Raw genomic sequence first — 16,352 nt, forward strand, 5'->3', positions numbered from 1 at the left:
GCTCTTTATTTACTCCACCATGATGGCCAGTAAGTAGAATGCAAGAAGATAGATTCTGATCTATCTGTTCAGAACAGCACCTTGTAGTAAGTATTTTTAAATAAGTAAACCTTTATTTCAAGAGTTATAAAGAAAGATCCTGAAATTCCCTCCCCAGTCACCATGGGTAAATGGATTAATAGCTCAGCTGGGATGTATCTACACCAGTGAATGCAGCATGGGCAACAAAGAAGCCATTGTGCAGCTGGAAAACAGCAGTTTAGTGTGACCAACAGAATCAGGGTATAGATTGTACCCCCGTATTCAGCATTGGTGACATCACACATCAAATCCTGTATCCAGTTTTGGGCCCCTCGTGACCAGAAAGACATTGATTCATTGAAGTGAATCTAGAGAAGGGCAGCAGAGCTGGGGAAGGGTCTCTAGCATTAGTCTGATCTGAAGCAGCTGAGGGAGTTGGTGGTGCAGAGCCTGGAAAAAGGAGGCTCACAAGGTTCCTTGTCACTCACTTCAACTGCCTGAGAGGGGAGTGTATCCAGATGGTCTCTTCTTCCAGGTAACAGCCTGAAGATAAGAGGTAACGCCTCAAATTGTGGCAGGAGAGATTTAGGCTGGATATTGAGAAAAATTTCATAGCCAGAAAAGTTGCCAAGTGTTAGAATAGGTTTACCAGGGAAGTGGTGGAGTCACTGTCCCTGGATCTGAAGATGTGCCATTGAAGAACTTGGTTGAGTAATGGATTTGGCAGTGCTGGCTTAACAGTTGGATTTGGTGATCCTAAAGGTCTTTCCATTCTTTGGCTCTATGACTTAAAGACACAGTTTTGTCCTGAAAAGGCAACAAAAGGGTTTTTCAATGAAAATACAAGTGAAGAGAATTACTTCTGCCTGAAGATACTATGTGCTTCACTTTAACTTAATGTTTTGCTGTTACAAATCAACATGAGAAAGAAAGGCAAGAAGCATCTGTTTGCTGTGACGTGGTTAAACATCATTTTCCTGTGAGAAGCTTTACCATAAGTGGGAGCTGCCTCCAGATAACTTCTGCATGCTGACTACTCCTCTCTCAGATACGACTTATCTTTTCTATAATTCTGTACAAAGACTCCTGACATGTATCCTTTGGAAGTCTGTACAGGTAATGTGAAATCCCTTTATTTTACTGTATTCTTCTGTGTAACATAGGAAATGAATTCTGAAATTACAGAAATAGCCACTATTAGGACAACTGAAATGTAAGCTAGGTGTAATATATAGTTTTAACATATTTAAAAATTTAGTTTTATTTCTGATTAATTTTGTATATGTCCAGAAAGAACTTCTTGTGAATAACAAAAATAATCCTTCTATTAATTGTGAATAGAAACTGTTTGATAGATGTTTTGACATTTAATAATTGGCATCTGGTTCGACGGAATGTTTATGAAATTTAATAATGAACAAAGTAGGATCAAACTGGAAGCAAATTAAAGACTCAATTTGACTCAACTTCTTTTTAATGAATCAATTTGATTCATCAAAAAGAAATTATGGTATAATGTATCTCACTGTTAATCTTCAGCTTCACCAGAGCTGGTCATAAATTTTGACTTCTCCTATGTATTAAGAAATTACATGATGAAGAGAGAGACTAGATGGCTGAAAATTTGTAGAGACTATTAACCTTTGCATATTAAAATTACATTAATATGCTGTAAAAAGCATGGCATTGAAGAAATATTCTGGACATACATATAGGTCACAACGGGGTTTTGAATCTTCTAAGCATGTATTGTGCTTAACAACGAATTCTACCTACATACCATATCATAATATTCTAGCTGTTACAGAGGAAATGTCTTATTTCCACAGGCATCAGAGATCTCCTGCATCAACATGAATATGATAAAACTATGATAAAACTGCTTTGACAGAGGGGTTGGATGCAGCCAACATCTAAATTCACTATACTGATGTAAAGCTGTCCTGCCAGTTTGCTGCTTCTTTTATAGTGGTCCTGCAATTCTACGCTGCTTTTTTTTTGGTTGGTTGGTATTTTTGGTGGTGATGGCAGTTTTGTTGTTTGAGTTTTGTTGGGGGAGGCATTTGGTTGGTTGGTTGGTTTGGGTTATTTTGTTTTGTTAAAGGAAAAGGATGGCTAAGAAAAAATCTTGAGCCATGGCTTATGTTACAAATAGATAGGAGTGTTTAGATAAGTCCTTGCCTTTTGTCCAGACTTCTGGCAGCAGACAGTAATCTTTTTGGGGTGGCCAGCACCCTTAAACCTACTCTCATATAAGACTTTAAACAGGTTATTTACTACACAGGAATAAATAAAAAAAAGGAAAACAACTAGTAGATAACATACACCATAGACGTACCAATTATTATAGCTAGCAAAGAAATAACGTAGGATTCAATGCATCTTACAATCCATTTGCTGATGGAGCACTGTGGAGACAGATAGGCATGCCAACCCTCTCCATTGGAGAGGTATCCCTTGAATTGGATATTATAAGATCTCCTCAAACTCTCCTGGATTGAGAAATCCTTCTTGGTCATGGTGAGTTCCCTACATGCTTTGGAGTCCCATGTTGATTTGTTGTTGAGACTGATTGGTTCCCCACAGCCTTCTTTGTAGGCTTTTCCCCATAAAAACCTGAGTTTCTGCCCTGTTCAGGAGGGAGCTGTCATCACAGGCATCTTTAGCAAGGTGCTGGAATAAAGGCTACCTCTGCAGAACAACCACACAATGCTCCTCTCTCCTTGTTCCTGTGTTGGCAAGGGGACACCTCTCAAGGCAGAGCTGAAATCACTAAGAGCTGAAAATCACTGCTAAGAGCTGAAAATCAATGCTAAGAGCTGAACTGCCTGCCCCTTGCTGAGGTTATCTGGTGGCTGAAAGACTGCCTGAGACACCTAGAAAGCTGTGTCTTGCAGGACCTCTCTCTGGAATGTTGAGGCATCCAGGTCAAGCCATGACCAGCCGCCCAACAGGGCACACATTGAAATCCTTTCCCTCAATTTCCAGAAAAGTAACCATGAAGATGCATCCAGCTTCAGGAAGTAGCCATCTTACATGTTTCCAGGGAATGTGTAAGATGCTTTTACCTTTGTGATAATTTTTGTGGCTTTTATAGTGTAAAACAAGGCCTTTTAGTTATTAATACTTATTTTCTTTTATCTCTTCCCACATCTGCTCTCCATTCTAAGATGCTGATTTTTGGTTGCACTGAAGACCTTTTGGGACCAGGAGATTACCTCTGTGTTGGGCCTTTGACATGCCTGGTTTATCCCTCCCATCTGCACCAGCCATCTGAGGAAGGGTGGTAGAAGTCTTGCCACAGCTTCCTCTGGAAGACAAAAAATTTCTTTCCTCCTTTCAGTCATCCATAGCATTACATCCAGCATACATGGTTGCCATTAGATGCTAGTTATTAAAATATATTAAGCAAATGAAAGAAAAGATACCATAATTTCTCCACTAATTAACATTATTTCATGAACTGTGAGTGATTCACAGGAAACACAGGAACAGAGGAAAGGCTTTGCTGATTGACTGCATTTTTCTGATTCCTCTTGTACAGGTCAAAATAATCTCCCCAAGGACACTTAAGCTGCCCAGGGAGAAAGTACACAGGGATCACAAGATTTTGGAACTGAAGAATGATACAGGAATGTCATCATCATCTAGGTAGAGAATATTCTGTCTTTATGATAGGCTTTATGAATGTCAACCAGGAGTTGACATTTTACCATACTTTCCAGGTGTTACAAAGTAATGACAAAATTACTTTCTTGTTTGATTTTTTAGTCAGTAATGGCTATAAATAGTCTGTTTTCTATTGGTCAATGAGACAAAACAGTAGTACATTTTTGCTGATATAAGATACATATCACAAAGGCATAAAATCAGACTAGAATGCTAAAATGCTATCTCTTTTCTGGGTATTCTTCTCATTAAAGACCATTTTACACAGCAGTCCTGAAGAGACTACACTGATTCCTGTTCTGAAATCAGTAACTACATGGACCTTTGGAGTTGTCTCTCCTCCAGAAATCTGGAATATTGGCATAAATGGATTCAGTTTAGTAATTTAATTAATAAAATTCAGGCTACAGAATCTTTCAAATCATTCAGCCAAACAGAGTTTGTGGAGATTATTAGGATCAGAGTTCAGATTTTGGTCCAATATTGATATGAGTTATTCAGTCCTCTGATCTACTTCATGGACAATAGCCTTGCACACCCATTCATTAGAGACCTCTTTCTTGCAAGCAGAGGTTTTTTTTTCTTTAACATATACAGTCTCTGAACTATTTGCAGTGATGATGTGATTTTTCCTAGTCCTACATGGCACTAGGAAAGAATTGCCTTCAAAGATACTAGGAAAAAATTGTCTTCAAAGTCTCTGAAACTGGTGTCTTCTAAATTACTATGCAGAAAGAATGATCACAGTACACATTCTGCCTTTTTCCATCACATAAGAAGTAAGATTTCCTAAACATATACCCTTAGTTATCAAATACTAGCACAAGACTTTTAGCTTTGGTCAGTATAGAGGGAGAGTGATCAAATTCCATGGGATAATGTTTAGAGTAACTTTGCTTGAGAACTACATTTGCTGAAACAAAAAAGTGAAAATGCCTTTTACAAGTGACTCAAAAACTTCTTCTCTGTGTAACTGTGGTCCTCTAAGCAACCAATGAACTGGAAGGTTTTTTCTAATACATCATTTTCCCCACAAGAATTTATGCTGTTGTACTGATCTAAATTATTTTATTTTGTGATATTTATGCTTCTAATGTGTAATTTAGGCCAGTGATGGCAGAGGGTACTTTGACATACAATCATCTCTTTGATATAAATCATATTGTTCCATAAGAAGATAAATGAACGTTGAAATACCTTCCAGACGTATAAGAACTTGGAAAGCAATGTGGTATGTCATGCTTCCCTAAATGTAACTCTGCAAAGACATATATTTACACCAGATACTCACATCACACACATTTCAGAAGAGACTCAAAAAATTCTTGTATCATGCTAAGAACTGATCAATGGGAAAATATTGTCATGAATTTCCTTTCACACAATTTTAAGCAGGATACTACTCACTTAGTTCCACTGTGTCCTACGCTGATGTTGATGCTTGTATCCTCATTTGTGTGTTCTGTTTATGCTGGATATTATGTTCTGTTCCTTCAAGACTGGCTCTGAAGAGTGAATGTTTTGGTTCGTTATCAGTCTGCTCCCCCTCAACTGGTGGGACACAGAGACGGGGCAGTACATAGTGTGGCTCTTGCTTTTTGCTTTGCTTTTTGCTTTGCTCTTGCTCTTGCTTCTGCTTTGCTCCTGCTTTGCTTTTACTTTTTGCTTCTCATTAGTTAGTTCAGCTAAGGCCAAATTTTTCCCTTTTTTTGGAACCACTCAAGCTTGCTCTGGACTGGGACCTGGGAAACACCAAGTGTTTGCACTTTGTGGCTTGCAGCAGCTACCCCAGTGCCGGAGTGACTGATAACAGAGCAACCACTTCCAGGAGAGACTTTCTGAATTTGTCATCTTTTTTCAGACTGGTGAAAGAGTGTTGTCATCTGGTATTGCTCATTTTGTGTGCTGGGGGGTGCTGTGCCTGTTAAATTAACAGGTTCTTTCCACTTGTCTCCTAGGAATCCTTCCCAAACTGGCTGGGGGGAGGGGCCATGTAGCTTTTCTTTCTGGAGGAGCCCCCTTTTGGAGGTTTTCTCCCAAATTTGCCCCAAACCAGGAAACACTGTTACCTTCTGTGATAATATTAAAAGGATTTTCAGTGGTTTTCTTGGTAGTCAAGACCAAATGTGGGTATTCCATCAGAGAGGCTTTCAGACTTTTTAACCCTGAACTTACTGGGAATAATGAAAAAAAACCCAACATATTATAAGTTATTTCCTGAGCAATCAGTACAGTACTGTATTTACTCAGGGAGTCCTGCTGAGAGTTTCCTTAACCTGGATACATCCTTTTTTTATATTTGTGTGCAGTTTTTGTCTGTCTTTTCCAGATAGAGACAAGTGTTTCTTTTGGGTTTCTTTTTGCATTTTTTTAATTATAAGCTATCACAGACAAATATGAAACTATATGGTTAGCAGTAAAACTGGTATATAGATTTTCATATTTTGCTGCTCATGAATTTATTAAGGTAACAGAGCTTTGGAGGCCTTGATTTTGGCTTACATAGTAATCTTATTATTTTTTACCAGATCCATTTCTTAAATTTAAGTCCTGATAAGACTTGGATGTTGCATATGGAATTAGAAAGATCTAAACAAGAATCTGTGAGTTCGTATGTTGGCCTCTGAAATGAGAGCCTAAATGCCTGTAAGAGTCCCAAATAAATGTTTGGCAAGTCATGGCATTTGTTATATTTAATTTTCTCCAGCTCTGAATCAAAAATAATGATCCCCATCTTCCTTAAAGAAAGCAGTGCTAAAATTGTTCTATTATTAAGACATTTCCCATATTAGGACTTTTCTTCCACAAAGGTTATGCTAATTATACTTTATTAAATTGAGTTAACTTCCAATCACAAGTCCAATCTTAATTGGTTCTTTTAATATGCATTTTTGGTATTTTTTAGTAACTAGAGTAGCAAAAGCAGATGGGTTGCAAGTCTGAATCTTCTCTGTTATTGTTTGCCCTCAATTACCTTTGAAAAATTGACATTATGGGTGTTTTCTAGAAACTCTTTTAGGAGCATCACCTGGTTTACTCTGTGTTGAAATGTTTAAAGGAAATATTTTAAAATATTTACAGCAGTAAATACCTAATTATTTTGCTTTGTCCACAGCTCATCGATTTCACTGATTTCTCAATGGACCACTGAATTAGTTTCACAGATCTTCTGGTTTTAGTAAATAAGAAAGCAGTAATAAAAATAGATAGCATTAGTCACTCTTATTTCAAACAATTTTTGTGGCATGTGTATCATGTATTACTGTTTTCATTTTTTGCATACTCTTTAAGCATGGATGAGAAATGTATTTTAGATCTCTGTGAATAAATACCAACAACAAAAGCAATACATACTCTTCAGATTGAATTTAGTCTGTTGTAACAGGAAAAGACATTATACCATCACTCTTTATATAAGGATGAAATAGCAGAATGTAGCTCATGGGTGATGACAGTTCTTAAATTAGCCTGAAAAGAAAGAACATGCTAATAATACAGCAAAGAAAGTTCCATTCAGTTTTGATAAGTCTCAGAAGTAATATTTAGCAAACAAGGACTTGAAACAAAGGTGCTGTGTTCTTGGAAATTTTGAGCCTTAAGGAAAAGAAGAGAAAGAATGGTGAATTTTCAGCTTATGCATGAAAATTTTTGAAGTTATTTACCTGCCTGCTCTTCTGATCAAGATGTCAAAATGCATCCTGATCAGTCCAAGTGCAAGTCCTGTGCATTTTCTCTTGACATACTGCTGCTGTTGAGAGAGCTTGGTGCTGCTGGAAACTCTCATCACTTTTGCTTTATTACTAGAAGCAATCTTATTTATTCTAATATTTATATGGGGATATCTGTAACATTAGCAATGTGCAGCATCTCTAGCCTGTGGACACACTAGCTGCTCTACTCCCCAAAAATTTTTCTCTGTTAACTAAGGAAAGTCAAGGAAGAGGATGGACTGTCAAAAGGAAAGTATTCCTGCAGTTTTTACTGCTGAGCAAATCATTGTTATAATGTATAATTTGTCTTAATTTTAATTTCCTTTTTGTGAGTTGTGATCTTTCTGAAGACAAGCAAGATCCCTCTGCTTGCTTGCTTGTCTTTCTTAGACATTCCTTGCAGAGCTATACACAATCCATAGTTTTTTACTGAAATGTAGAAGGCATTCTACATTAAGTAGAAGACATTCTGAAATGTGGAAGACATTCTACAGTAAGTAGTATTGACCATAAATAACTTATCATTTCCAGATGTGTAATTACACACAAAAAGTGGGAATGTCCTAATTTTGGTGGGGCTAGAGTTGGTTTTCCTCCCATTTGTAGCTAGTACAGTGCCGTGCTTTGTACTCAGTGTGCGAATTGTGTTGATAACACACTGATGTTTTAGCTCTTGCTAAGTAATTCTTACTCTGAGTGAAGGAGTTGCTAGTGTTTTATGCTCTGCCAGTGAGGGGTTGCACAAGATGCCAGGAGAGAGCACAGCCAAGAGAGGTGAATGACCAAAGGGATATTCCAATACCATAGAAAAATCAAACCCAGTACATAAATTGGGGGCAGATGGCTGGCAGATGCCAAGTGCTGCTTGGAGACTTGCAGAGCATTAGTCAGCGGGTAGTAAGAAATTGTATAGTGCATTGTTTCCTTCTCTCGGGGTCTATTCCTTTCTCTCTCTTATTTTCATTCCAATATTATAAGTATTTTTATTGTTATTATTAGCATTAACATGATTAGTAAAATTTGTTTTAACTAATCAACTCATTATTCCACAAGTTTCACTTTTTTTCTAATTATCCTGCGCATCCCTCCAAGGGCAAGGTGAAGTGAACAGCTCCATGCTACGTAGCTGCTATCAGGGTTTAAGCCCTGGCATGGAATAACAAACTTAATTTCTGTTATCAGATCTATCAGATAGTTTCTTGCCTCTATTATTTGATAATTACAGATACACTATGAGATTTAAAGGTGAAAGACTAAAGTAATACTCTTGTATAATATTTGTTTTTATTTCTTTATATTTTTTGCGTGAGCTGAGTAAACTGGTCAGTGGAATAGATTTTTTGTTGTTTAAATGCATATTTTTGTTTAAAACAATGAATATTCAAAGAAGAATCTGACATCTTGATGGTAAGAAAAGCTGTGTACTTTGACAACACATCTTAAGATAGCTCAGTTATTTGAAGTGCTTACTACCAAGTCACCATTCACACTATTGTAGATGCTTTGAGTGATTATAGTTGTTGATAAAAGATCCATGTTTCTGCCTGAAGGCATAAAGTAATTTTTTCTTATTAAAATAAATATTTTCCATCATTCTCATGTATTAGATATTGATGTAATATAATTTGAAGGAAACTTCTGTATGATATTAAGCTACTCAACCATAAAGTAAGTGATGCTGAATGAATTCTGTAGTTGGAGCTCCTTTTTCTTATCTTTCCCTGACTTTTTTTTCCATGCATAGATTTCTATATTGCAGTGGTAACAGTTGTGCGCTATTCAAAACAAGCTTTGAAAGATGATTTGTAGTTGAACTTTTCATACGTCCAAAAGAAAGAGGCAGAGCTGGATGAGGCACTGTAGTGTTGTCAGATTCCCTCTGCTTGCTTGTCTTCCTTTCTCAACTGCAGAAATATGCTTCAGAGGATACTTCACTATTATGTCTTTTTCTTTGTGTTTTTCTTCCTCATTTCATTCAGACTCAGGCATTTTACAGCAACCAGTGACTCTAAGGAGTACCTTTTATTTGAGAATATCAAACTGAATATGTGTATTAAGTTGTCTGCTTTTTAACAGTGGAAAAATAGCAGACTATACTTGTATCAATGGATTAAATACTTTCATTCACTGAAATATGAAAGACAGTGTCCTGGGTTGACAACACTGTTTTAAGAAGAAAATTAGAACTAAAGAAATCTGTACTTTGTACTTATAAACTGCTCAAAATACACTGATAACAGTTGATAGTGTACTCTTGAGATGGTGGCATGTCCAAAAAATAAGAGATAAATAATCACTCAAACAGTTTTGAATTAATTATTTCTTAGTTACAAGAGGTAAAAGGACTCTTTTTCTTGTATAATTTATACTGATACTTACGTATCTTTTTGTTATATGGTGAAGTAGCCTCCCTTTCAATGAAATTTTGCATACTTCAGATTATAATGTTGCACATAAAAAATCATGATGTGCTATACAATGAAGGACTTTTGACAATCTGCAAGATTTGGTTTTTTTGTCTCCTACTTTGGAAATTACATCTCTCTGGCTATCATTTGTTTGTATCTCATGAGTATGTCCTCACATTCATATGTGCAGGTTCTGACCAGTAAATACTAATTCCTAATAGAATGGCATAGAAATTTTATGCTTTGAATGAGGATCTACAGGAGCACCCTATTCCATCACATTTTCTCTTGTTAACTTCTTTATATATTTTTCCTTTCTGGAAGGAAAAAAATCCTTCCTTTCTGGAAGGATTTTTAGGAGAGACCTCTTAGGTCTTTAATAGTGCAGCTTGACAGCAGAGAAAATTTGGAAGCATACCCTAAGTTTTGGAAACTTACCTAGGAACTCATTTACATGCATGCTGTATTTGTTCTAGAACCCCTAATCATCTAATAATGGTGTTTGGAAGCCAGATGATGTTGGGGAACCTCCAGTGTAGCCAAAGGAGGAGTGATTGATATTCACATATGGCAATGCTATATTATCAGGGTGTTAAGAAATTTAGGGAAAAAAATTATATATGATCCTTCACATTTGTGCTTGTTAAGAGTAATAATTTTTGACTTAAAGAGTGAGAGCTACTATCTTTACAAGCTTTCCTAGAGAAAGAAGTTTTGTGAATTTATCCTGTCTTGTGAGTTGTTGGCAGCAGCAGTAAGATGTTCTTTCAAAATTCTTTCTCCTGCTACAGATTTTCATCATTTTGCTTCCCTATTGTAAAGACAGGAATAGTGGAATTATGTTCCTGTTCCTGATGTAGGTGCCCATGTACTGGCAGGAGCTGGGGCTGTCCAGAACCAGATAGATCTGGTTGAGCCTTCTCCAGGACTACCAAGCACAGCTAAGCCCCTCAGCCAAGATGCTGGTCCCTCTTGGAAAACACATTAAAGAGATGGTAAAACACTGCGTAAGAGTGAAAGGAGTGAGAAAGGCATCTATGAGAAATAGCCTTGTCTTCACCAAGGTGAAGGTGCTCCAGATTCTGGGGCACAGATTATCGTGCAGTTTGGGAGGATCATATTAAAGCAATTTGTCATCTACAGCCCATGGATGACTACACTGGAGCAGAAGGTGAGTATTTCATGAAAGAAACTGCAGCTTATGGTGCGACCCACTCAGGAACGGGGAAAAAGTATGAGGTGGAAGGAGTAGCAGGGAAGAATTGTTATGGACTCACCTCAGTCCTGACTACCCACCCATCTGTGTTCTTCAATAGAAAAAAAACAGAGAGAAGGAGTTAGGTCTGGGGAAAAGTGAGAGAGTGATGAAAGGAGTTTTAGCTTTTGTCTTTGTTTCTAGCCATTAAATTTTAAATATCAATATTCGTAAATTAATACTCCCTAAGTTGAGACTGTTTTGCCCAAGATGGCAATTGGTAAGGGATCTCCATTTTTTTATAATAACCCATGAACTTTTTCCATCTTATTTTCAAACCCCATTCTGTTAAGAAGGAAGAATGAAAGAGCAACTCGATGGGAGGCCAAGGCAATGTCATCAGAGCAAGCAACATCAAATTTGGACCAGTTAATTTCTCATTTTTACTTGGTTTCTCAGCCTAAAAAATCTCATTAGCATAATGAGGATTGAAAACATGCAGATTTTAAAATAATTATGTGCCAATCATTATACATTCATGTTTCTACTTAACTTTGTAAAGTCTGTATCTTTGTGTATCTATTTAGACAGTCTGAGCAAGATATAAGGCACAACAAAAATCACTTACACAACTAAACCTCATGGATGATTTATCCCACCAGTGCCTCAAAGTAATTCTTATGTACTCATGATTTTCTGCTGTGATAGACCATTATCTTTGCATTTATTGCAATGTACAGCAGTAAGCGAGCTGGAGGAGTAGTACCAAGCACTATGCAGAGTGTGATTGGGTAACAATTGTGGGAGTATTTAAGGACACAGATTGCAGGTAGATATTTTAATTTTAGTTTTAATTGTTTCAGTCTTTTATATGTGTGCAAAAACATAAGCTTTTTAAATAGGGTAAAGAGGTGTCATACCTGAGAAATATACATATTAACATTTCAAACTGAGAGAATCAGAGGTGAATCTAATTGTAGTTTTTAAAATGTAAAATACCTGCATATTCTATTTGGGAGAGAAAAACAAAATGTTTTGACAGGAACTCGGGGAACCTACATGAGTAGGGTCAAGCTTGTTTTGGGCCTCGGGTCTTCAAAGAGACATGAGCAGTTGTTGGTTGTAGTAAAGTTGTTTATTGCATAAATACATCAGTCTCGAAGGCAAGGAATTCAAGTTATTAAAGTCCATGCAAAATATTTCTGGCATAGAGTTCCAAACAGAAGTTGCTGCTGCAAGGCTGCTCTCTGTTATAGAGTCCCAGGTTCCATGCATGAACAGCAGCAGCAGCAGCTACAATTGTTCCCTGGCGTAGAGTCCAATGTTCTGAGCAGCAACAGCAGGGACCATAGCCTTTTCTTCTTCTTTCTTTTCTTCTTCTTCTTGTTCTTTCTTCCTCTTCTTCTTGTTGTTATGCTTGTTATTTCTTGCACTCCATTACAGGGCATTTTATTCATGAAACATCCAATCAGCTAAAAACATGACTCTAAACCCATTGTTTCTAAACCAATCTAAACTTGATTCTAATGCGTTTAAGTAGTATGAAAGTAATGTCAATTTTTACCTAAAAAACATGTTTATATTATTATCTATTTATGTAAATATACGATCTGTTTTAATACTTAAAATTTACATATATATGTTTATCTATTTATGTGAATAGGTCTATCTATTTACGCATGTAGTTCTATCTGTTCCAGAGGCTCAAGCAAAGTTCTGTTGGATTTTTGTTATGTCTGGAACGAACTTACTGTATAACTTTCACTTCTACCACTTCCACTTACTTAAAATTTAAACCTACATTTCTACTTCATATCTCTGTGAAGCCTTCAATTTCTCTAAAGTCTTTAATTCAACCCCTGCATTCATCTCTGTCTCTGAGGAACTCAGAGAGGCTTGCAGTCCAATAAGTAGAAACAAGGAGTATCATGAATTTTGAGGATTCATTCCCTCTCTAAACTCACAAATCCTATCATTTATACAGGTATCCCACTTATTTTTTAAAAAACATGATGAAATATGACACCAAACTTTCAGACAATTGTTCTAATTTTCCTCTCACTAGTTCATGTCAGTCGTTCTACCTTATTTCATGGCAAAGGAACTTATATTTCAAATAAATTAATTAGTTTTGAGAACAAGACTGAGGCTTCAAAGCCTCTTGCACACAAATTTTCAGAAGTCTTTGGATGTTTAATGAGCTGATGATGTGATTAAATTGGGGTGCTATAAAAAATATGAGAGCTAGAGCAAATTAGTCTCTCATGGTATTAAAGCTGGACTTGTGGTTGATGAGAAATAGCTCTTTATTGGTGAGGGAGGGCACACCACACTCATTGCTTTTCCAGCAAAGGAGCAATGGCTCTGTAGGGTCTCACATGTTCTGTGACTCCTGTGTTGGTGTGGTGGGTTTGCTTGCTTGTTTAGCAGATTTATCTTGGCATAACCAGACAGCTCAAACTTTTTTGTGATGAAGTTTGCTACATCTGCTTGTACTGGTCACTCACTCGATCAACATTATATTGATAGAAGCATTTTTTTGGTACAGAAGTAAAAATACTGGAGAAAACTGTCTATTAGCAGAAGTCCTGTGTAGCAATTTTGCTTTCTCTGTGAAAAAGCAGACTTACTTGTCAAAGGTTAACTGACATATTTGCCAGTTATTTAATATTTTTTCTTTTATAACAAAAGAATAGAAAGGCAATTTTAAAAGGTTGGGTAATTTTCAGATTGTCTGATATTTTTCTCCTGATGAAACTAGACTTTTCAATTTTGTTTGGAACCAGGACATATAGAAATTGAAAAAACATAGATGCAGTTCTAATAAAGACTTCTTTTTTTTTTTTTTCCTCTCTAAAAAGATATCTTTCCTGTAGAAAGGTAGGAATACCAATATTTAAGGAATATATCACTAACTATGACATTCATATGCATGTAAGAACTAATCCCCTTAGCTTCCAGTAGCTAACACAGGTTTTTAACGAAATTTTTTTTATCCTCCCCCACCCTGATCCAAAAAGAAAAAGAAGTGTGCAAACCAAACAAAATTTTCCTTGATTTTCAAGTTATCTGGAAAGATAAATGAAATTAATTGCTATATAATGAAACAGGAATATTGATGGATTTTGTTAAACACTCCTCGAAATTAAACTGGTCCCTGATTTCAATAACGTATAAGTGTTCTAAATCAAAGTGTATGAGATAAAAGAACCTTTCAGACAACAACTTTTTCCAGAGAGGTGGTAGAAAGCTTAGGTCTAGGTGATCATTGAAGTCTTACTTTGCCAGCACAGCTGCTTTAATATCCAACCCTGGCAGAGTTCCCAAACTAAATTTTCAACAAAGATTTGTGCTTTTTCTGGAAAATGCTATACAGGAATCTTACTCAAAGACAAAATACCAATTAAATTATTATATTTTAGTGTAATTTAGGACCTTCAACAGTTGAAGTTGCAACAGTCAAAAAGAAAACTTAATTCTCAGTGGTGTTATTATAATGTTACACTGTAGAGCTGGAAATGGAACATCCCTATCTCAGAAACAGATGAGCCATCTAAGAGAGCAGTGTGTGGTACCTAATATGTTAAATTATAGACTAGACTGAGTATGTCTATCCACTACAGTGCAGAAAAAAACCCTCATTTTGTTAGTAATTGATTTAAATTACTACTCAACATTATTTACATATCACAAATAATGTCTAAATTAAACTGACATCAACTTCACCATCTCATGCTATTATTTTGCTGAACCTTTCTGCCTTCCTGTAATACAACAATCATCCTTCATTAAGGCAGCTGTGTATCTAACAAAAATGGTCTATTTTAAGAAATGTTACCCCCCAATAAGGATGCCTGGACCATTGGCTTCAGTTGCCAAATCGGGGACTGCACAGATACAGGTCATTGGAAATTGCTCTGCTATGCCAGGGCCAGACAGAGCTGTAAATATGTTAATTAATGCATTTGATCTCAAAAGAATAGGTATTATTTTGTGCTCTATCAATTAAGTATATTTGGGTTAGAAACCATTTTGCTAAGATTTCATCTGTTTCCTTTCATTGTTTTTTTTTATCCCTTAAGATACAAACTTTATACCAGATTCCTAGAAGCTTGCAAACACTTGGCAGTTGTGGAGAAATATTGTAATGGACAGTCCACTTGTGTATTGCTGACTGTTACAAGAACTAGAGTTTCCATCTAGAGTACCAATGATGCAACTGAACGGAAGCAGGCTTTGGTTGTGGTCCCCCTCGCGGAGGAACGTCCTGTGTGGGTGTGGGCAAATCACTCCTTCGTGGGTCCTGTAGGAGCGGCTCCACCTCTTCCACTGCGCGCACAGTCCTGGATATATATCAAACAGCACAACCAGGGAGAAGGCTGAAGTCATTGATGCAGATCCAACTGGGTTTATTAGCAGATGGTCTGAGGGTTTAAGGAGGGAAGGAAAGCAGGGATGCAACCGCAGTTGAAGGGAGCCGGTGTTGGGGTGAGCTGGCGGCCGAACCGGGGGTGGGACCGGGGTATATAAAGGGAAGAGGGTAGGTGGGGTCAGGGCTACAATTCAACCACTGGGGAAATTGTGCTTGTTGGGGAAAGGGCGCAGAGGAGGAGACAAGGTAGGGTGATCGGGGGTGCATCTACAGGAATGTGGGGAGAGGGTCGTCTTGGGGTGAGGTCCAATGGGGCAGTGGGGAACGGGGAATTTTCCAGAAGGGAAGGAGTGGGCTACAGATGATTGATGTTAGAATCATCCCAGTGCGCTCCCGCCCCATCTTCCCTGTCCCCTTCTCCCACATTTGGTCTTATTAAATTCAATATCTGGATATCTACATAGTGGTGTTAGCAACCAGGAAGAGGAACTGAGTTCACAGTATAACCACAACCAAAATAAAACCAATTAAGACTAAGCTTGAAATGCATAAATTCCAATATGACAGAAGAAATAGACATGTCACTTTATAGCAGAACAATGTGAAAGATAAGGTGAAAATCTAAATAAATACATTTGAATGGTATTCTGACAACAAGAATTCTCTGAGATGCAAATATTTTGGAATGTTTTCATTCAATCTTCAGTTCTTAAAAATTCATAAAATTAGGCATATGTCCTGTGTATCCCATGTCTGGTGTTGATGATGAAAAGGAGATGTATATACATATATTTATCTGCTATTTACTCTAAAAAGTAGAGAAAAGGCAGAAGGGACTAATTTTAGTTTTTATATTAAAGAAATGTGCTCTATTTAGCCTTAAAGCTGCAAATTATGTAGGAAAATTTATCCCATGGACTAGTGTAGATTTTTAGCTTTCTTTCTCCCATGTAATTTCTTTATTATTTTTAGATTCT

At 36.9% G+C, this 16,352-nt stretch overlaps 1 long non-coding RNA gene across 1 annotated transcript in view; it reads left to right on the forward strand.

Annotated features, from left to right (window-relative positions):
• The first annotated feature begins 414 nt into the window (after window positions 1-414).
• LOC135459641 (uncharacterized) overlaps window positions 415-16,352 on the forward strand; it is a 40,383-nt gene continuing 24,445 nt past the window's right edge. The window contains exon 1 of the long non-coding RNA XR_010443070.1: window positions 415-1,137. This is a non-coding gene — a long non-coding RNA (uncharacterized LOC135459641). The remainder of the gene's footprint in view (window positions 1,138-16,352) is intronic.

This window comes from Zonotrichia leucophrys, chromosome Z, assembly GCF_028769735.1.
Source record: "Zonotrichia leucophrys gambelii isolate GWCS_2022_RI chromosome Z, RI_Zleu_2.0, whole genome shotgun sequence".
NCBI lineage: Eukaryota > Metazoa > Chordata > Aves > Passeriformes > Passerellidae > Zonotrichia > Zonotrichia leucophrys.